This window comes from Canis aureus, chromosome 13 (assembly GCF_053574225.1).
Source record: "Canis aureus isolate CA01 chromosome 13, VMU_Caureus_v.1.0, whole genome shotgun sequence".
In the NCBI taxonomy this organism is placed as follows: domain Eukaryota; kingdom Metazoa; phylum Chordata; class Mammalia; order Carnivora; family Canidae; genus Canis; species Canis aureus.
The window spans coordinates 27,080,907-27,103,570 of record NC_135623.1 but is presented as its reverse complement, the minus strand read 5'-3'; the positions used below and the strand labels follow the sequence as shown (position 1 = coordinate 27,103,570).

Sequence of the window (22,664 nt, the reverse complement as noted above, 5' to 3'; positions counted from 1 at the left end):
TACTATCCTCAAATCTTGTCTTCCTTCCCTCCCTTGGTGACCTCAGCCCATCTGAGGAGTATTTACTAAGCACAAGAACCTCCTTCTTAATTTAGAGAAGATCATGACCTCTGGAGGTAACACCTTGCAATCTCCTTCCTCCCCACTTGAAGATGTGGCTGGCTTCATCTGCACACTTCCTTTCACTCAGCTCCACTTCCCAAGGCCATATATTTTATCTATGTTTCTGGGCTTATCCCCAGTCTGGTCTGAGGCACTTTCTTCCATCAATTGCTCTGGGCTCCTTTATCATCATGTCTTTCACTCACTCAACTGACTCAAACATTTCCAGCTTTCACGAGAACCAATGATTTCCACCTGGCTAAGTGGTCCAAACTCCTACTGTGTTAAAAAGAGGGCAGGAAATAGTCTCTGTTTCATGAAGAATGAATGGCACAGTAGTAACACACACAATAGCAAAGTGTTGGTTTTAATTACTTACTGGTTTGACAAAGTCTAACAATATTGAAATCAGAAAAATTACTGCAACATTAGTTTCTAACCAAAAGAAAACACCTTAGTCCTACATTGTTAATTTTTTAAATAAAATGTAGTCATACTAGAGAGTTCCTCATATTTATTTAACACCTCATTGTCCGAAACAAGATGTAGAGATATAGTTATTGTTCATCCCTTGAAACGCAAATCTTACATAGATGGAATTATCTGGCATTGAAGGATATTCTTGGACTTATTTTAGAACCATTGCACTCTTTCAAGTTCAAATCTTCAAAAATCCATTGATTTCTGATAATAAATATTTCAAATATTATTATTTGTTTCCTGACACACCTTCCCCCTATTGTTTTTTAATCAGTATACAACTACAAACATTGGGAGGGGGACAAAAAACAACTCCATATCCCAATCCAAAACAGCATAACAGAGATATGTAGAATTTTAGAAAGTTCTACTCTTTACAAGCTCCCTAAAATTAGACTGAGGAGAAACAATCTGTGTCCTGTATATGCTTCTACTCACTAAACAGAGAAGCCCTCTCACTATACGTGAGGCTTCTCATATTTAAAGCCCCTTGTCAGGGATACCTGGGTGGCTCAGCTGTTTAGTGCCTGCCTTCAGCCCAGGGCGTGATCCTGGAGTCCTGGGATTGAGTCCTGTGTCGGGCTCCAGGCATGAAGCCTCCTTCTCCCTCTGCCTGCGTCTCTGCCTCTCTATCATGAATAAATAAATAAATTCTTAAAAAAAATAAATAAAGCCCCTTGTCTAGAAACCCAAGACCTTAAAACCAGGTCTAGAAAGGCATTTTTGTATTATGCAAATACTTGCACCATCTTTTTTTACTACTTGTCCTTTACTCAAGTATTTCATATTCGATTTGAGTCTAAAGCCCAAGCAGGAAAAGGTAAGAGAAAGAGGAGAAAAAAGGGCTTATAGACTGGGAGCAGTAGGTTCCCTTTAAAACACAAAACAATCTAAATAAATAAATAAATAAATAAATAAATAAATAAATAAATAAATAAATAAATAAAAACATAAAACAACGGGGCACCTGGGTGGCTCAATGGTTGAGTGTCTGCCTTTGACTCAGATCAGGGGATCAAGTCCCTCATGGGGCTCCCCACAGAGAACCTGCCTCTCTCTCTACCTCTCTCTGTGTGTCTCTCATGAATAAATGAATAAAGTATTTTTTAAAAATAAAATAAATAAAGCAGAAAACAAAAACTGTACAATTATTAGAGATCTATTTTTTGAAAGATCTTTCCTTTTTTTGAAAGATCTTTCCTTATCCCATCAATTGCCTTCAGCATAATTGTCAAAAATCAATTTACCATATGCAGATCTATTTCTGTATTCTCTATTCCCTTCCACTGATCTATTTATCTATATTTTCATCATGCCACACTGTTTTTTACATGTACCTTTACTGCAGGTCTTAAAATCCAATAGTGTAAGTAAATATCTTTAACTGTTTTAAAATCCTTATTTATTGTGAGTGGTTTATATTCCTAAATATTTGTCTATTTCTAAAAGAAAAAACCAATAATAGTTGGTGTCATTCTTAGGATTTTTTTTTTGGGGGGGGGGGATAGATCAACAGATCAGTTTAAGTAAAATCAACACCTTAATAATATTGAGTCTGTGAATCCATCAACATGCATCATTAAGTAATGCTATTCTTTTATCTCAGCTGATTTCTCCTTAAATTTTCCACCTCCTCTCATATTATACTGATGACTAGTGTTTTAAAATATGCTCCTAGTTTCTACAGAAAATCATTTACAAAGATATGGTCATTATCCTAATTTACAGCCTGATGTTTCTTTTCTTATGTTCTGCAATTTTTATTGCACCCCTGGTTTATTTTTTTCTTATTTATAAGGTTTGAAAGCTCCTTAATATCTTTCATATAAATGGAATTCTATAGCATGTACTCTTCTGTATCTAGCTTCTTTCAGTCACCATATTTCTCAGACTCATTTACGTTTTTGTAGCACTAGCTGTTTGTCTTCTTTTCTTTTTTTAAAGATTTATTTATTTATTTTAGAGAGGCATAGAGAACCCGAGTAAGGGGAAGGACAGAGGAAGAGGGATGAGAAATCTCCAGCAGATTCCCTGTAGAGCCCGGAGCCCAACATGGGGCTTGATCTCACAACCTTGAAATCAGTATCTGAGCAGAAATCAAGAGTCAGACACTTAAGCAACTAAGCCACCCAGGCACCCAAATTTGTTTCTTTTCATTGCTGTGTAGTAGTCCTTTTTATAGATACATCCCGTTTTGTTCATCCATTCACTTGCTGATACACATTTAGGCTGTTTCCACTATCTGAAAATTCTGACTAAAGTATGTATGAATATATTTGAGTTTAAGTATTTGTGTGGATATATGCTTTCATTTATCTTTGGGTAAATACATAGGAGTGAATTGCTATGTTCACCTGAGAGGTACACACTTAATTTTGTAACAATGCTGTACTGTTTATATTGCTCTAGCAAAGGCAATGAGATGAGATAAACTAGTTCAATGAGGAAGGGCTGCAAGGACACCAAAATTGTACCAGTTAAATTAAAAGCACAACTCATGCTATCGTTAAAACTACAGCATAGAGGTTAAATGAAAAACTCAAAAAAAAAACAAAAAAAACTCAAAATAGAAAAAAACCAAAGAGCTATACAGTGTGCTGTAGAAGAATTTATATAGAGAATGTACAACAGACCATTAATCAAAGATTTTTAGTTGTAATGAGTGAAGAAACCAGAAAAGTACGCAATAAGAGTTTCAATATTTATTAAAGAATAAATGGTAATTATGAAAGAAAACTTCATGAAGCTGTATATGAAGAGCAAGCAATCACTGTGTCCTTAACAAAGAAATTCACAGTATTTGGGAGTTCACTTCTTTCCAGACCAGCTTGCATCATGGTTGGATAATGCTATTAAGAGTTGATGTTTCTCTTCCAGGAGACATAATTCACCTCCCACCATTATTCACCCGTTTATGGTAGCCGACTGGCAAGACCTATTTTCCAGGGCAAATCACAGCAGCTTCTCCTCACTGGAAACCATTCAAGTTCCCTTACCCTTCCACATCGTCTTTTAGGAAATGTTCCCTATGAATGGACCCACTGCTCTAGATATGGTTTTAACCAAAAATGGGATTTGGCAATATAGGACAATGGGTGAAGTACTTCCTTTAATTGAGAATATGCTTTTATCAATGTATGATGAGTTCCAATTCCATTGTTACTCTGTTTTTCTCAAACTAAACTATTTAGCGTATCGTTTCACAACTAAATTCATAAAAGAATAACCCCCAGGATATACATTTTCCTACAGATTTTTTTTTTTTGCAAAATTAGGTTTCTTCCAACCAATAATATATTTTTTTTGACTTCTATAAAGGGCTTCATTCTGTTATTTCTAAATGGCTATCTTCTTAATCTTTAACGCATTCTGATACTCTCTACCAGTTTTCTATTATTAGAAATGTCACATTAAAAAGGAAAATGTCCACAGATTCAATGAAGCATATTTAAGCTTTATTTTTAAAAAAGATTTGATTTATTAATTTATTTAAGAGAGAGTGGGAGCACACACAACTGGGAGGAGCAAAGAGAGAGGGATAAGCAGACTGCTCTGAGAGTGGAACCAATGCCAGGCTTGATCCTGTGACCATGAGGTCATGACATGAGCTGAAATCAAGAGTTGGACGCTTAACTGACTGAGCCACCCAGGCACCCAGCATATGTAAGCTTTAAATTGAGTGCTATAATGTTAGTTTCCTCATGTCTACATGGAAATAATAACTACATTGCAAAAATTTTAATAAGACATGTAAAATCTACCAAGAATAGGAACTGAAAAATAATTGGTAGACAATAAATGGTAATCATCAGTTCCCAACTAAAACCTGGAAGTAAAGTGGCATCTTTTTGTTTCAATTGTGTACTATCAACTTAAATTGATATTTTCTTTTTAGGCATTGATGATATTATTCTAATTCATGCAAATAATTGTTAAATCAGATTTTACACTTTGTATTAAGATTTGATTTAAACAACTTAAATTATAGTGAAAAAAGTCACTGTGTGAATCATTATAAAACACTAGGACATTTGTCTTTTAGATTTAATGTTTAAAGCTCCAGAACCATAGCCACTCTCTACTTATAAGAGACAATTATCCATGTGGATTTGAATTTTCCATCATCTGACATTATTCCAATTTATTATTACTGTAATTTTCTGGGATCTGAAAGGTTGAGTAGAATAGTTGAGGTTAAAATAAAATCTGTTTACTTCTCACAAACTTATTTTTGTATCATTTTTAAATTTGCTGTTAAAGGAATAGTTATGCTTTGGGTGGATTTGGTTTAAATCAGTAAAATACAATTTTCACTACTAGTTAGGAATACTTAGTTTAATCAGTTTTTCCAACAAAAACTCTTTTTTTTTGGGGGGGGGGGGGGAGTCTAGTATGACCTTAACAGTCAATGATCACTTAGGTCAATGAATGCTAATTTTGCTCTTAGTAAATGTAGCATTGTGTTAAATGTGAGACATACACAGAGGTAACAAAAAAGTATAAAACCTTTTTCTCTACATGAGAAAAGATACTAACTAAGGAAAGATACGGGATTACACAGGATACATATTTAGAAATGTATAGTGCTCTTATTTTAAGAAAATATATTTAAAAATAAATAAAAGCTAACATTTATGCACTATGTAAAATATGCCAAGCACTATTTTAAATTACCTCCTGTAATGTTTACCACAACCCTATCAGACAGGTATTTTTATCAACATCTAACTAAAGAGGAAACTGAAATACACAGACCAATTATTTGCCTCAAATCACACAGCTAATTAGTGCTAAAGCCAAGATTTGAACTTAAACCCAGTTCCAGAACCCACAACCTTAACCACTTTGCTATTCTACTTCCAATTACATTTTTTCCCAAGTAATTTACTGAGGTGTGGTTACATCTAGAAAATGCATAAATCTTAAATATAAAGCTCAATAAACTTTGGCATATGCATATGCCTATGTAACTGCCACCAAAATCAAGAATATATGTGTATGTGTACGCATGTGTGCACACCCTCTTGCACACTTTTAGGTCTAGCATCCATTAATTATATTTTGGTTAATTTATTTAGAAAAGCTAATAAACTTGGAGAAAAGGGAAGGTGTCACGGGAACCAGTGATAACAACTAATATTTACAGAACATTACTAAGTGGCCCCCACTGCACAGGGCGCTCTCCATCTACTGTAAACCTCCCAACAGCCTCCCATAGAAGAAGCTGCAACTCTCCAAACTGCAGATCAGGAACTGAAGTGCAGAGAAGTTAAGGAAGAAGCAGCAACACTTGGCATTTTTTTCACTCTACTATTGATCAATTAAAAAGGTAAAGAGGTAAAAAGAGACAACAAAACTGATGAATGTTAGAAGAGATTTTTAAAGCCCAAGAAAGAATTCCATAATCACCAGTTTAATTTTGATTTGCCATCCATTCCTTTATTAACGTAGTGTATGATGCGATTGGTTTGCACATCTTGCACCATGGGCATGCCTGCCGCTCAGGAATAAATCCCACTTGATCGGGGTGAGTCTGATTCTTTTAAGATACTGTTAGATTCGATTTGCTAGTATCTTGTTAAGAACTTTTGCATCCGTGTTCATCAGGGATACTGGCTTGTAGTTCTCCTTGTGAGTGGGGTCTTTGGTTTTAGGATCGAGGTGATGATGGCCTGGTAGAATGAGTTTGGAAGTTTTCCTTCCATTTCTATTTTTTGGAACAGTTTGAGAAGAATAGGTGTTAACTCTCCTTTAAATATTTAGTAGAGGCAGCCCAGGTGGCTCAGTGGTTTACCACCACCATCGGCCCGGGGTCTGATCCTGGAGACCCAGGATCGAGTCCCACGTCGGGCTCCCTGCATGGAGCCTGCTTCTCCCTCTGCCTCTGCCTCTCTCTCTCTCTCTCTCTCTCTCTCTCTCTGTGTGTGTGTGTGTGTGTGTGTGTCTCATGAATAAATAAATAAAATCTTAAAAAAAAAATTTGGGGGATCCCTGGGTGGCACAGTGGTTTGGCGCCTGCCTTTGGCCCAGGGCGCGATCCTGGAGACCCGGGATGGAGTCCCACGTCGGGCTCCCGGTGCATGGAGCCTGCTTCTCCCTCTGCCTGTGTCTCTGCCTCTCTCTCTCTCTCTGTGTGACTATCATAAATAAATAAAAATTAAAAAAAAATGTATTTGGTAGAATCCAGAATTCATCCAGAAGTGTCCTACACCGCATATCATGAGAAACTCATTACGGAACAAACAGAGGAAGCTAAAGTTAAAGCACACATTCAGGGACCTGAGGAGGAAGAATGAATTGAAAACAGGAAATATTCCTTAAGGATGCCCACATTAAGACGGCTGGGGCAGGATATCAAGAGAGGAGAGGAGAGCTAGCAAGGCAAAGGTTGCAGAATTGAGGAGAGTAGTGGAGTGGACTTTTATCCAATAGAGAACTAGGAAAAACTACAGAAAAACACAGGAAAATACGTTTGAATCTTTCTAGAAAATGGTCAGCCTCAATGACCAATCAGTGGGAAATTCTGGAAACACCTGGGTCAGAAAAACAGTAGCTGTTGAATTCCTCCATGGCAGAGGGTTTACTAGTAGCTGAAGAGCCCAATTAATGGCTATGAATGAGTCCTTCCCAGAAATTACATATACAAAACTTATCCTTAAATTTGAGACAGCTGCTAATATTCATTAGCTGTCCCTGTCATCTATGGATAATATTATCAGGTCTGGCCTTGTTCCCACGACTTTTGCTTCCCCAGATGGAATGCTCACCCTTCTTCCCTATTCACTTGTCTTTAGTTTCTTTAGTTGTTCTTAATTCTGAGCAGGTATCAGAATCTCCCAGGGAGCTTTTAAAATAGTATCAATGCCCATATACCCCAGTAGAGGAGGTCATATAAAAGAAGCACCTTGGGAGCTTTTTCAAAGTATACATGCTTCTTCCTCCACCCCTGTGACACTGGGGCAAGGCAGAGTTTTAGAAAGCAGAGTTCGGGATCCCTGGGTGGCGTAGTGGTTTGGCGCCTGCCTTTGGCCCAGGGCGCGATCCTGGAGACCCGGGATCGAATCCCACGTCGGGCTCCCAGTGCATGGAGCCTGCTTCTCCCTCTGCCTGTGTCTCTGCCTCTCTCTCTCTATCTGTATGTGACTATCATAAATTAAAAAAAAAAATTTATAAAAAAAAAAAAAAAAAAAAAGAAAGCAGAGTTCGCAGATGACTCTTAGTGAATCCTGAAACACTTCCCTCCTCCTTAAAAAGCAGTTTGTAAAGGCTCCTTCGGTGAGCTCAGGGTCTCCTAAAGCTTCAATTAACCATTTCTATGCTAACAACTAGACCATTCTAGATCTCTCATTCCAAACCCACAGAGCCATTTGACTAGTATATATTTCTACCTGTACATCAGAAAGAAACATTATAGTCAACAGATCTTTTTTTAAAAAATAATTCCTTCCCCATCTGAGAGGTTAGTGTTAATACAGAACCATACTAAATTTCTTTTTCCCCTGTCTCTTTATTTCTTTGCCCTCTCTTATAGTTAAAAGAAGGCTGAAGAAAATTTCAGGAGAAAAAAAAAAAAAAAAAAAAGGAGTGGCCTAATTGTAGGCTCAAATCAATTCTTACCTGAATATTACTACACTACTTTCACATTGGCCTCCTTGACAGTAGTCTTGTTCTCCTGAAATCCATCCTCCACATCGCTGCCCAAGAGACCTACCTGACCATGCCACTCATTGACCTGGCAATGTGTCCACTCACTCTCTTGGGCAGGAGCCAAGGTTCTTATGGTGACCTACAATGCCCCCTAAGAACTGTGAGAATACACACTACATCTTGAATTTAGTTTCTTTAAAGCATTCTAGCATCGGTGGCCCCAACGAACCACAGGTTCCAGTATTTGTGCTTTTTCTCCATTCTCTCCCTATGAATCTGTGTTTTACTTTAACTATAATCTGTTCTAAGCCTAAACTGTTGCACTCATGAGAACTCTGAACTGACACATAGGAAGTACATCCACCTCCTCCAGCGGGACCTCACAGAGAGAAGAGGTCCTGAGACCACATAGAAGAGAGAAAAGCTACATTGTCTCAAGGATCCAGTGGATCCCGGGCCCCCATCTAACTGGATGCATCCACATTAGTTCCTACCAGCAAGACCAGGAGAAGAACCATTCAGCTGAACCCAACCCAGACTGCAGAATCATGAGCAAATAACTGTTTTTTTTTTTTTTTTTAAGATAATAGGTTTTGAGGCATTTATTATATAGCAATAAAAAACTAAAACGGCTTCTGGCTCTGAGAAGGGTTTTCATAACTGTTACTAATATAGATGTGTATATACATGTTGACCTTTGTAGGAAAAAACTGATTTACTTGACTGAGTATTTGGTAAGAATGAACAAATAAGAAATAGCTTCTAGGTCATATGACCCACACAATGTTTACCTGGACATATCAAACAGAGTGTAATAGTGGCCAACTACAACTATTAAAGATTTCCCTAAGTGTCTCTGCAAGAAGACGTAAGTTAGCTGAACTGCTAACAAACTCAGTACATGCGTTTTAAAATACGTCTTTGGGTTGCAGATGGGAAATGTAGACCTCAGAAGGGTGCAAGCATCCTAACCAAACCTATGAATGGTAGTGTTAAATGTCCTATTGTGATTTGGGTAATTCTTTTTAAAGATTTTGTTTCACTTTTAAGTAGTGGTATTCATTCATTTAGTGCACATAGCATTTCACTTTACGAGTGGTTCTGTCTGGATTTAGAAAAGCAGATTCAGGGATCCCTGGGTGGCGCAGCGGTTTGGCGCCTGCCTTTGGCCCAGGGCGTGATCCTGGAGACCTGGGATCGAATCCCACGTCGGGCTCCCAGTGCATGGAGCCTGCTTCTCCCTCTGCCTGTGTCTCTGCCTCTCTCTCTCTGTCTCTCTGTGACTATCATAAATAAATAAATAATTTTTTTAAAAAATTAAAAAAAAAAAAGAAAAGCAGATTCAAATGACGGGTATGAAAAGTCAAACTTCAAAGTAAAATCCCATGTAAGAAAGTAGGTTTTTAGATTTGTCTTTCCAATATCAAAATACAGTTTTTCTGATGATAGTGATAAAATAATTTCTAATAATGCAGAAAACTGATTACTGAAAATTAAAAAAAAAAAAATAATCACCCTAAACACTAAGAAAGACTTTAATCAATCTAAAACAAAAGTGGATTCCAGCTAGGGGGCATCCTCTGTTTACAGGAGGGTTTAACATGTTTTCTTTCATATCTTTGTATCATTCAAATTCACTAACCATTGTTGAACCCCTACCTTGAATAATGAATGACCTGCAGTCTCTTTTAGGTTAACTCATTTATTAACAGTATTCCTTACACATACTCACTTGCACTGAAATTCAAATCCTATTTAAGAATAAACTAAGTATTTATATTCAAAGGTAAATATCATTTTCTAGCACTCTTATTAAAATCATATTATAAGCAAATGTCCAGTGCACTTGTTTTCAATATAGTTTTCAATAGTCTTCTTCAAGACTTTAAAAGACCCTGTCAAATTTTACATAATTTTCCATTTATTTTGTCTAAAATATCTTCTTTATCCTGTTATGTCTAAATACATGCAGTTCCGTGAATAATATCATGTTCTTGGTATCTGTGAAAAGGAAGCCTTATTATACCACTCAAGTGCACAGACACAGTGTACTCACTGACATTTACACATCAATTTGCATACTATCTGCTTTTTCAGAGAGAAAATTGATTCAACTTCCTCTTGTCCTTGGTAAAATGAGTTATATATGACTCTTATAAAACATCAAGGCCAGTAGGGAAAAAAACAACAACAACACAACACTGGATTTTCAAAGGCAAATGAAGGAGGTATCCTTTACCACTGTCTTCAGTAGTAATTCTATTATTTTTTTCATCCAAATGTTTGTTTTCACTTAAAGGAACTGGCCGCGCTTGACATATTAGGCGGCCCTGCCTAGCAGAGAATATTTTTAATAGTAATTTGCTGGAGGCATGGCTTTGGGTTGTGCAGTGTCCCTGGAACTGGCAGTTTAAAATTCAAGATAGGCTGACTCATCCCTTCCACATTCGGAGGTTAAAAAAAAAAATAATAAGGCACATCTTACAATTTACTGCATGCAGATCTTTGAGGCCAGGTTGTAGATCATCTGCTCAGGCTGCAAAATTATATCCAAATATGCAAACTGAAAAACCTCAAACTTAGCTGCTATAACTCTGACTTCTATAAGGGTCATAAGACAATCCTTTAAAATTCAGTTTCATTCCATGCCAAGCATTTCTCACGTATAGATTGAGCTATTAGCAAGATTTTCCTTAAAAACTACCATGTGGGTAGCATTTACATGGAATCTAGGGGATTAGGAGGACAAATGGACATGGCCTGTGATTTTTGAGTTCACTGTGAAGATAAAATACATATTGCAGTACTGGATTTGTGAGAAGTATATATTTGGTCCTACGAATGAATACATTTCTCATACGTATTTGGTCTTCATCCACAGGTCCTGGATCGCACCTCACTGAATCCTTGAAATTCCCTGAGTGCAGAAAGTGATATGTTAATGAGGTGACTTTTGGAAAACACCTGAGGAAGAGACCAGGTGCCCTAGGAGCCAACCATTTGATATAGAGGGTTGGAACTTTCATTCCCACCCCCTGACTTCTGCGGAGGAGATGGGGAGGATTGAAAAATCACCAATGACCAGTCATTTAATCAACCATGTCTATGCAATGAAGCCTCCATAAAAACCTAAAAGGAATCAGTTCAGGTGTGGTAAACACAGGGGAATGAAGGAGAATGGCATGCCTGGAGAGGGCATGCCAAGTTCCATGCCCTTTCCCTCAGACCTTGCCCTGTGCACCTCTGCCATCTGGATGTTCCTGAGTTACAGCTTATCATAATAAAACAGTGATCTAGTAAGTGAAGTGTTTCTCTGAATTCTATGAGCTGTACTAGCAGATTAATCAGACCCCAAAATGAGGTCATGGGAACCTCTACTTTGCAGCCAGTCAGTCAGAAGTAACAACCTGGACTTGCAAGTGGTCTCTGCAATCTAAGGAGGGCGTTGCGGGAACCTCCAGTCTCTAACCAGTGGGTCAGAAGTACAGGTAACAGCCTGGGCTCTTGCATCTGAAGTGTGTATGTGTGCTGGGGTGGCAGGGTGGGGGTGATTGTTTCAGGGGTCTTTTATAGGACTGAATCCATAATCTATGTTATCTGATGCTATCTCTGGGTAAACAGTGTTAGAATTGAGTTGAATTCTTGGACACCCTGCTGGTGTCCTGCTGGGATCCGAGAACTGCTGGAGGTGTCGGAGAATCCCCTGCACACATGCTGGAATTTGGTCTCAGAATCAATTTAGGTATGTAAATTAAAACAAAACAAACAAACAAGAACAAGAAGAGTTCAGAGAAAAAAATGACTGATTCATGAAAAACAGAAGTAAAAAAGGAGAATCTATCAGAGTGGACAAATAAATGGCTACATTTTCTGTGCCAAGTTCTTACTTTTATCCTCATGGCATTTGTGCATACTTCTATCTAGAAGTTTCCCAGGTCACACAAAATTGATACATTTCAAACTGAACTGACATTCTCCAGGTCTCCCAAATGCTCTTCTTCCCAGTATTCTTCTGCAGGTGAACGGTGTTTCACCACTTTGTAAACCCAAGCCAAAAATGAAGGAATCATACCTAATATCCCCTCTTCCAATCTTCCACTAAATCTGATGATATCACTTTCTTGTGTCACCCTTACTGATCCCCTCCCCCCGTCCCTGCTTCTTCTACAATGTCAGAGAACCTTTCTGAAACACATCCAATCACACTATTTTCTCACTTAAAATCTTTCAATGGATCCCTCTAGCTATCAGGTTAAAGCCTACAGGTCTTCCACATGACAACAAGGTTCCTTGTGAACTAGTTTCTCCAATGTCTGCAGATTTTCTCTACCAGTTGGCCACAGACATCTTTCATATGTGCACTGAGCAGCCTATGCTCCAGGTTTACTCTGATCTCTCAACCGCTGTGCACTTGCTGTTCTCTCATCTACAGGGCAGGCACAGCTGACCTAAGATAATGACCAACCACACAGGCTAGTAAGTCCAGCTACTCAGATTCAAATATCACCTCCTCCTCCATTCTCTAGCCATTAAGCCCTGTGTGCCTTGTTTTTCTTATTTGTAAAATGGGGATGAGAACAATTTTTGCCTCCTAGAGTTGTGGTGAGGATTACATCAGACAATCCACATAAAGCAGTGAAGACAGGACTGGCAATAACCTCTCGGCAAATGTTAGCAATAATCACCACAGCTACATGCATTAACATCTACAGGAAGTGCTGGATTCTACGTGAGTTGGGGAGTAGTTCTCAAAAATATTCAAGCAGCTTAGACGCAATGTGGAGATCCTGCAGCTTGGTGACACTCACCCAGGGAAGCAGCTTCGGCAGCAAGAAGAGCCTCTCCTCCAATCTCCCTCTCCAAATTCTTCCCAAGTGCAGTTCGTGTCCAGCTCCCTTCCTAAATCCCTGCCCATCTCTTCATTCCATTTCAAGGCCACAGCCTTTTTCTGGAAATTTTCATCAACTGATACGGCCTGACTTCATCACCTGTGCACATGGCTGTAGATGAGGCTACTGAATCTATAGGACCGTGAGGAGAAGGCTCTAGGAACCCTGGTAACAGGGAAGAATAGAAATTTGCAGTGACCCCAATTCTTTCCGGTGGTGTCAGTGCAAACTTTACCACTTAGAAAATTTAATTTGTGGGTTCTTTTATTTTTTGCTTTGTTTTCAAATTCTCTTCTCCACTGTTTCAGTCACTGTATCCTACAGACCAATTCATACCCCTCCATACTAAAATCGTCCTTCCCCTCAATGCTAAATGCAGCAATGGTTCCTCACTTCTCTTTCATCTGTCCCCTCACAGCTTAATTCTAGCTACCTAGAATACCCTTGTGTGACTTTTGCAGTCCCTACCTCAAGTATCCATTCTCTAATTATTTTTATTTAATCTTTTTTTTTTTTTTTTAAGTAGGCTTCATATCCAGCATGGACTCCAACATGGGACTTGAACTCAGAACACTGAGATTTAAACCTGAGCAGAGATCAAGGGTAAGATGCTTAACTGACTGAGCCACCCAGGTACCCTCATTCTCTAATTTTTAATTCATATATATAAATATAATTTTATTTTCAAAATCTTATATGCAAAATTTTTTAAAAAACTAAATACTACTGGAAATATTTTAATAAGAACAGCAGTCCTTCGTGTCATCATTGAGTTCAGTCCCTTAAAGGCAACTATTTTAACTCTTCTACTCATTCGTCTAGAATTTATATCAAATGTACAAACAATATCCATTCTACTTACTATTTCAAAGTTCAACAATCTCTAGAATTCCTATATGGAAGATAAGGATGATTCTCTCCTACTCCACATTTTACTCCCTCATGAGCTTTCTCCAATCATAGTTTGGATAGAAATCAAATGTTCAGTGTTTATATTATAGTAACTAAGTAATTGTGTTTACTGCTGGGTCACGTATCACATCATAAAATCATTTACTCTGTTATACAATGTTTTGTTTCTCTTGGAATTAATTGCCTCTTTTAAAAATCTGCTTTCTGTGTTCCTAATTCTTCTATAAATCTCAGAGGTACTGCACATAGGATAGATAATCCATCACTTCAACTTTTTCTTTCCTCTGAAAGACCTTCCTCTGGAGCCCTGCTTCCTACTCCTACTCAAACTGGCTGATGTGCAAGCCTGGTATGCAGGCAACACCCTTGTCTTCAACTTCATTTTTCTGGGAAGTTCCTTCAGCCCCCTTATGTGCTAGATCTCATTCGTGAATGCCATGCTATCTTCATTCTTGATCTATTCCCTTTTGTTTTTAAGACTTTATTTATTTATCCATGAGAGACACACAGAGAGAGAAAAGCAGAGACACAGGCAGAGGGAGAAGCAGGCTCTGTGCAGGGAGCCCGATTCGGAACTCGATCCCGGGACCCTGGATCATGCCCTGAGCCAAAGGCAGACGCTCAACAGCTGAGCTACCCAGGTGTCCCTTGATCTAGTCCCTTGACTTGATAGACTGTCAGTGATATGAGTGGTAAAAGTTAATACCACCCATTTTTTTTTGAAATACCTTTCTTTTCTCTATTTTTTTTGAATTTTTTAATCTGAGTATAGCTGACAATGTTACATGAGTTTGAGGTGTACAACATAGCAATTCGATAGTTCCATGTGTAGTGATATGCTCACCAGTGTAGCTACCATCTGCCACCGTAAAACACTATTAAAATACTATTAACCATATCCTGGATGTTGTGCCTTTTATTCCAGTAATTTATGCATTCCACAACTGGAAGCTTGGATCTACCACTCCCGTTGGGCTATTTTGCTAATTCCCACCCACCCTCCTTCCCTCTGGCAACCAAGTTTGTTATCTGTATTTATAGGTCTGATTCTGCTTTTGTTTATTCGTTAATTCCTTTTTTTTTTTTTTTTTTAGATTCCACAGATGAGTGAAATCATATGATATTTGTCTTTCTCAATCTCACTAATCTCATTTAGCATAATATCCCCTGGATCCATCCTTAGTGTCACAAGTGGCTTGATATCATCCTTCTTTGTGGCATATAACATTCCATTGCATATCTATACCACATCTTCCTTAACCATTTACCTATCAGTGGACATTTAGGTTGATTCCAGAATTTGGCCATTGTAGATAATGCTGCAATAAACATAAGAGAAGCATACATCTTTTTGAATTAGTGTTTTCATATATATTCTTCAGGTAATTAACCAGTAGTAGAATTACTGGGGTTTATGGTAGTTCTATTTTTAATTCTTTGAGAAACCTCCATACTGTTCTGCACAGTGGCTGCATCAGTCGCATCCCTTCCAACAATCCACAAGGGCTCCTTTTTCTCCATAGATCTCACTCATATCCTCCCCCATCTCTTTTCCTTGTAGGTTTTCATTCTTTGCTAACATTTCAGCAAGAATTCTTCAGAGGAAGTCAAAATAAACACGTGAACTCAATCTTCCATGTTTAAGTAGAAGACTTCCTCTTCAATCATGAAATCAGGTTTCGAACCCTTTCTTGCCACTGAAACTGTTTTAGTAAGGATCAATAATGACATTCCTCATTCTAAGACCAACGTATCGATAATTATCTGAACCTGTATAGATCAAGCTTAGGCCTATCTGTACGTGGGTATACGTAAGTGGCTTCTGGACATTGTTTACAAAATTGGACTCACTGTTTCCTCGGCCCTCCAGCCTAATGTTATTGCCTCCAACTCACTCCTCAGGCTAAAGACTTAGGTATGTCTTCCTTCTATCTGATCCTTTCCAAACTAATAAAAAAATTCTATAGGGATAAATTAATGAGTTCCATGTAATTGTTTCCCCTTTATCTTCAATGCTAACAATGCTTCAGTCCATTTTTTTCATCAACTCACCTCGGTTACAGAAATAGTCTAAATATATTCTAACTCTAGTCTTGCACTTTCTATATCATTGCAAATGAGAGCTTCCTTAAACACAAATCTTGCTGTTATTGCCTGCTGAAAAGTCACGAAACATCTTTGCTAACAAGCCACAGCAACCAACTCAAACAACTTTGGGCATTTTTTTATTCATATGACTGAATTGCTGAAAGGGGATGCTAGCCTCCATCATACTGGAATGAATTACAGATTCATTCAAAAGGATTTCAAAGGACTCACTAAAACAAACACACAAACAAACACAAAATACGCACTAGGTCTCTTCTCTGCTTTTCTTGGTGTGTGAGGTTTTTGAACTACACTATGTCCACAGAACCGGAATGACAGTCACTTGCAATCTGGAATGCACATTCCATCAGCTCTAGTTACTAAAGGAGCACGGATTTCTATTCCTTTATTTCCAATTTTTAAAATCCTAAAGAAAGAGACGCCTGGGTGGCTCAGTGGTTGAGCATCTGCCTTTGGCTCAGGTCATGATCCTGGGGTCTTGGGATCGAGTTCTGCAGCAGGCTCCCCACAGGGAGTATCTCTGCCTCTCTCTGTGTGTCTCTCATGATTAATAAATAAAATCTTTTTTAAAAATCCTAAAGAAAGATATCGATGAGGCCAGCTAGAATTTATTGCCAGCTCTGATAACTAGAGGTAATGGAGATGACTGCCAGCCCTCATTAGAATGAACAGGGGAGCAGTTTCCCCCAAAGGGTAATTATAAGAATGCTGGGCAAAAGTGGCTGTCCGCTACGTAATACTATGAGTCCCAGCACAATTCCCCAGTTATATAAAGACTGATTGATTTATGGCAGAGGGAGGGAAGGAGAGGGAGAGAGAATCCTTGAACAGACTCCCTGCTGAGTGTGACACGGAGCTTAATCTTAGGACCCTGAGACCATGATCTGAGCTGAAATCAAGAGCTGGATGCTCAAGTAACTGACTGAACCACCCAGGCGCCCCACCCCAGCTATTTAACTAGGGCAAGTCACTTACTTTCTCAGTGCCTTACTGATCTACGATACAAAATGAGACCAATTACAATAACTACCTCATAGACTTGTTGATTTAGCATGTGTGAAAATCTTAGAACAATCTCAGCCCCATTATAAGTATTAAATAAATATTAGTCATGTATAAGCAAATTGAATTCTTCTTATATGACAAACAAACCCCATTACAACCAGGCCCCTGTCTAAATATTTCAGCATAATTTCTTATCCCATTCCTCATATTGACACTTCCAAACTCTGCTGAACACTATACATTCTCCATGCCTCTTGGCCCTTGCTTATGCCATTCTCTCTCTCTGGAACGCCTTTGCCTAATGTTGTCTGTCTCTGTGCCATGTAAGCTTCAGTTCAATATTAAAATAATTATACCTTCAATATCACTTAAATCAAATATTACTTCTAAATGATACAAAAAATAGTCAAATATTTATGCAAAAATGTCACTGGAAAAAAATATGTTATTTGTTCCTTTTAAGAGCTGAAATAAGAAGCAATTCCTTTTTTCCCCTCTTTACTTCAGTGCTATGCTTACTGTTGCTTTCCATAGATTAAAGGCTCCCACAGATGTAGCTCCAGCCCAGAATGAACTCTCCCCACTGAACCTCCATGTTCATGACTCTCAAACTCAATATCCAAGGCTGAAAATCTTCCTACTGCTTCTTCTTTGCTTATATGTATTCTAGTAAATGGAATCATTCCTGCTACTGTGATTATCCACTTTCATTAACAAACTTACGGATATTTCTCAACAGTCCCCCATTACCCCTTCTACTTCTGTTCCCTCAATTCATGATTAGTGTTGCAGCCAGAGAGATCAATGGCTTAATGCAACCTTACTGTTGTTCCTCCTTTGCTTAAAAGTAGTCAATAGCTTTCCTTTGTCTAAAAAAAACAAAATTCAATATTCTCACCCTGGCGTGTTAAGTCTTGTATGTTCTGGACCCTGTCTACCTTTCCATCTCTTTCTGAAGCCATTCTTGTCCTCATCAAGGAGGAGACTTGTCTGACTTCTTCAGATTCCCCCAATGTACCAAGCAGCTTCTTGATTTGTGGTCTTTACTCAAGCTCTACTTTTTGCTTCAAACACTCCTCCCCACTTCCTAAGCATATAAATCCATACACCCTTCTGGTCCCAGCTTAAATACCACATGAAATCATACCTGACTCCCCACATTAGGAATGTTCTTCCCATTTTTATGGCATCTTATTCTTCATTTTCATGCTAAGTCGGAATTTTAGTTAATAATCCTTTAATTAGTTCCTTACTTTCCTTCTCCATTTTCTCATAAGTTCCTCAATAGCAGAGGTTTTGATTGATTGTTTTTGACTAAATCCATAGTTCTTTGCAGGACATTTCTCACATAATTAATACACAATAAATATCTTATGAATAGGTGAAATGGCAAACACTAGGTAAGTAGGTAAGTAATTTATAACAAATTCTTGCAATGTAATATTCTATAGCTGTGAAAACAATATTCAGTAAAAAGTGTCGAGTGAAAATACAAATCAGAACTAGAGGTGAATCTCTCATGAATCAACAAAATCTTTAAATAAATAAATAAATAAGAGCAGCCCGTGTAGCTCAGCGGTTTAGTGCCACCTTCAGCCCAGGGTGTGATCCTGGAGGCCCGGGATCGAGTCCCATGTCAGGCTCCCCACATGGAACCTGCTTCTCCCTCTGCCTGTATCTTTGCCTCTCTCTCTCTCTCTCTCTCTCTCTCTCTCATAAACAAACAAAATCTTAAAAAAAAAAAAGAACTATAGGTGCAAAATACAAATTAAATACACAGTCCTCTAATTCTGGAAAACTGCACAGATTTGTGGTAGCCAGAAAAACGACCCCTCTCCCCAAAAACATCCACATTCTAATCCCTGGAATCTAAGAATATGTTATATTACATGGGAATGGGGAAATTAAAGTTACTAATCAGTTTAAAATAGGAAGATTAAAAAAATAATAAAATAAAATAGGGAGATTATCCTGGATTATTTGGTTGGACTCCTATGTAGTCACAAGGGTCTTTTAAATATGAGGGGTGAAGCAGAAGAGTCGGTCAGAGGGAAACAAATGGAAGAGATTCAATCTGCTACTGCTGGTTTTGAAGACAGAAGGAAAGCACAGCTAAGGATTGTAGACAGCCTCTAGAATTTGAAAAAGTCAAGGAAGTAAATTCTCCCAGAGACACCAGATAAAAATGTAGACTTGTACTCTTAATATTATCTCAATGAGACCCATTCTGGATTTCTAATTTCCAGAATTGTAAGATAAAATATTTCTGGATGTTAAGCCATTAGTTTGTAGTAACTAATTTGTTATAGCAGTAATAAGAAACTAATACAATAGGATATTTATGTCTAGGAGCTTTACTTCTATTTTCTTCCTTTTCCAATTTTGTATGGTTTTGCAGGCAAGCTCTGTGAAACTTCAACTTTCTGTACATTTAGTCCTATCTTAACAGTATAGTTTGCAGCACTGCATTTCTGATTGCCATATTTCTACTCAACACATGAAATAAAAAAAAAAAAAAAAAAAAAAAAACCAAAAACCTGGAGAAACTATCTGGCTCACAAATGTAAGCACTTATCCCCAAAAGCCATCTTAAATGAAAATATAGAGAGAAGATATCCAGAGAAATTTCATTATTGTTCTTGCTAAAATGATGAAAGAATAAATTTTCATCAGTTACATTAATATTACAAAAGGACTTCAGAAAATGTCTATATAGCTTGACAACTTTTAGCACTGAAAGACAGAAACAGTTCCCAGGATATTATCATCCTTTTACTACTTTAACGTTTCCTTAAGCCTTTATAGCAGTAATAAAAACAAGCACTGGATTTTGGAATCTGGGAAGCATATCCTACTTGCTGAATGGGAAAGAGAAGGGAAATCCTCGAAGATTTTTTTTTAATGCCAGCATCTTCTAGATGCTTAAACTGTCTTGAAATGTACTATGTGAACTATATACACGTGGACACCTGATAATATTTTATATTTAGGAAAGTTGGAAGATAGCAAAGTCTTTAAGGATAATGAATTTATTTACAAGATTAGAAAATGCACTCTAGAATTAAACATTCAATAATACCATTCTCATATTTTGAGAACAGAACAAATTGACCTTTGAAAGATCTTAAATTTAAATTCACATAAAGCAAACTTTCTTCATAAAGTTGACATAAAAGAAGAATTTTTAAGCAGAAATATAAAATACTATCAATTACATGAATGTTATGTCCTCAAATAATTCACACAATTATTTTCCTAAAGACTTTCAAGTATTTCCTTGTGAGTTTAAGAATCTTTTCATTGCTTCTGCATCTCACCAAATTCACAAAACTTCATAGATATTACATTAAAACCCTATGAAAACCTGTCACTGAATGTAAGAAATTACCTAGAAAGAGAGAACAGCAAGAGTAAAGGGAAAAACATACTGCAAAGCAGTCATGAGAGCTGGTTTTATTTCCCTCCAGCACCTTCTGGTGGCAAACACAGTGTATTGCTGATTCCTACAAAACTCACAGGAAGAATTTACTACAAATATTATTTAACATATAAAGTATTACTCAGTATCTTCCTTCCTCCCAAAGCAGCCTAAATACATTGTTTACTTTTTCTGTAGTTTCAGGCATGCATTCATAATATGTCTTGCAAAGGATAACTTTAAAGTTTCCTTCCAGAATTGAGTATCTTTGAGCTAATTTACTTGCAAGCACCATGAGTTTTTTCAATCTCTTGAAAAGAAAGAAAAAAAGTAGAAAAAGGTAAGATCAAATATGACAAGACTATAAACAAATAGACAAGTCAGCCTGGATTTGTATATAAAAGAAGCAATTAAAAAATGTGCCCAACTTTTCCTCTAAAATGTGATATTATTTAGTGTTGGCAATATCTAATATTTCTTAAGATATTATATGAATACCTGGAATAATGTTAAAATACGTCATATACATGATTCCATCTGATTACACAGTTAAGTAATGAGATAAAGGTTATTACTATTTAATGTATATCCAAAAGTAATAATTTGCCATATTTTTAAACAACAAAGAGAAAAACTTAAAAAACAAAGACAAATATGCACTTTCATATTCGATGACTAAATTAATGGATGGATGTATTTATAACTTAAAATCATGTATATATCGAGGACCAAACACTGGAAATTTAACAGGAAAGACTCATCACTATATTGAAAACATTCGCTGTATGAGTTGCAAAAGGCAGAAATGAAACAACTAAAATATCATGGGAACTGTTGTGACAGATGTATGTGCAAAATGTTAGGACTGCCAAGAAGATTAAGCCTAATGTATATGATGACACAGAAAAAGCATCAGCTGGTTAGTGATCACAATCTGCCCATTAACCCTCTATTTGCATGATCATATAGCAACCAAGGAATTATAAATTGTACTTGGATGTCCTGTAGGGATGAGATGCATAAGCCTGAAGATTCAAGCCCTTCACTGTATCTGTCATAATTTGAAATGTGACATTTATTTACATAAAATGGACTAAGATCATCTCTATCTTGTTTATTACTGATTTCCCAACAGCCAACAGAGTGCTGGGCACACAGTGGGACTTGCCAAATATCCGCTCAGTGACTCCACATGGCCTAAGCATCCTGCCAGCTTCCTTAAGGATATTTCCTCGTCACAATCCCTCACCATAACATCCTGTATAGATACAAACATTTCCAAGATTTTCTGATACCACTAAGTGTGACAATTAAGTGGCATGATTCTGCAAAAATGAGGAGCTAAGGCCTACAGTGATCTGCTCAGTTCACTTTACAGGTAGGCACTGAAGAAAGAGGCAGGGCAGGTAAAGGAAGGGGACTGAGGGAAGAAAGATGGTCTGGTCCATCACATTGCCTCTGAAGAGGGCAGAGACCATGCCATTGTCACTTCTGCATCCTAGTACCTTGCTCAGTGTCTGGTACATAGTACAGATATCTGTTGAAGAATAGAGAACTATACACACACACACACACACACACACACACACACAGGACTATATATTTTGCAGAGTTAACCACAAATTAAGAGGATATTGACTAAGAATCTGAAAGACAGAAAAATTATTCGAAATCACTAGAGCTAATCACACAAAAGCTACAGTCATGTTCCTCTATTCAGTCAGGGCAGAAAGACTATGTACATTCATCTGGACCCTGCCTCATTGAGGCTTAAGCCAAGTATTCACGGCAAAGCAGAAGAAAAAGAGCCATCATTTCTTAAGTCAGAGAACTGAACTTAATGAGTAAGGTTTTGGCTAGAAAATTGCTATCCCCGTAAACATGTCATGATTTCCAAGGAACATGACAAAATTTCTATCAATAATGCCATAAGATAAATATTTGGCTTAATTCAAAAATAGTTCAGATCATTCTTTTATTTAAACCATTTCCCCATGTAAACAAAGCATGGAAATAGCCTGGATGCTCTTCAAAAAGACTCTGAAGAACTCAACGACCCATATAATAACATTATTTAACAAAATTTCTCCCAGACTATAGCA

At 37.5% G+C, this 22,664-nt stretch overlaps 1 protein-coding gene and 1 long non-coding RNA gene across 11 annotated transcripts in view; one reads left to right on the top strand and one right to left on the bottom strand.

Annotated features, from left to right (window-relative positions):
- Nucleotides 1–13,745, top strand: part of LOC144281598 (uncharacterized) — a 72,548-nt gene extending 58,803 nt beyond the window's left edge. Inside the window, exons 2-3 of one of the 2 annotated variants that reach the window (XR_013350038.1) lie at nt 11,111–11,717; nt 13,642–13,745. This is a non-coding gene — a long non-coding RNA (uncharacterized LOC144281598). The remainder of the gene's footprint in view (nt 1–11,110; nt 11,718–13,641) is intronic. The other variant, XR_013350039.1, reaches the window with a different exon arrangement.
- NAV3 (neuron navigator 3) overlaps nt 1–22,664 on the bottom strand; it is a 1,006,607-nt gene that overhangs the window by 429,594 nt on the left and 554,349 nt on the right. The window lies entirely within an intron of this gene.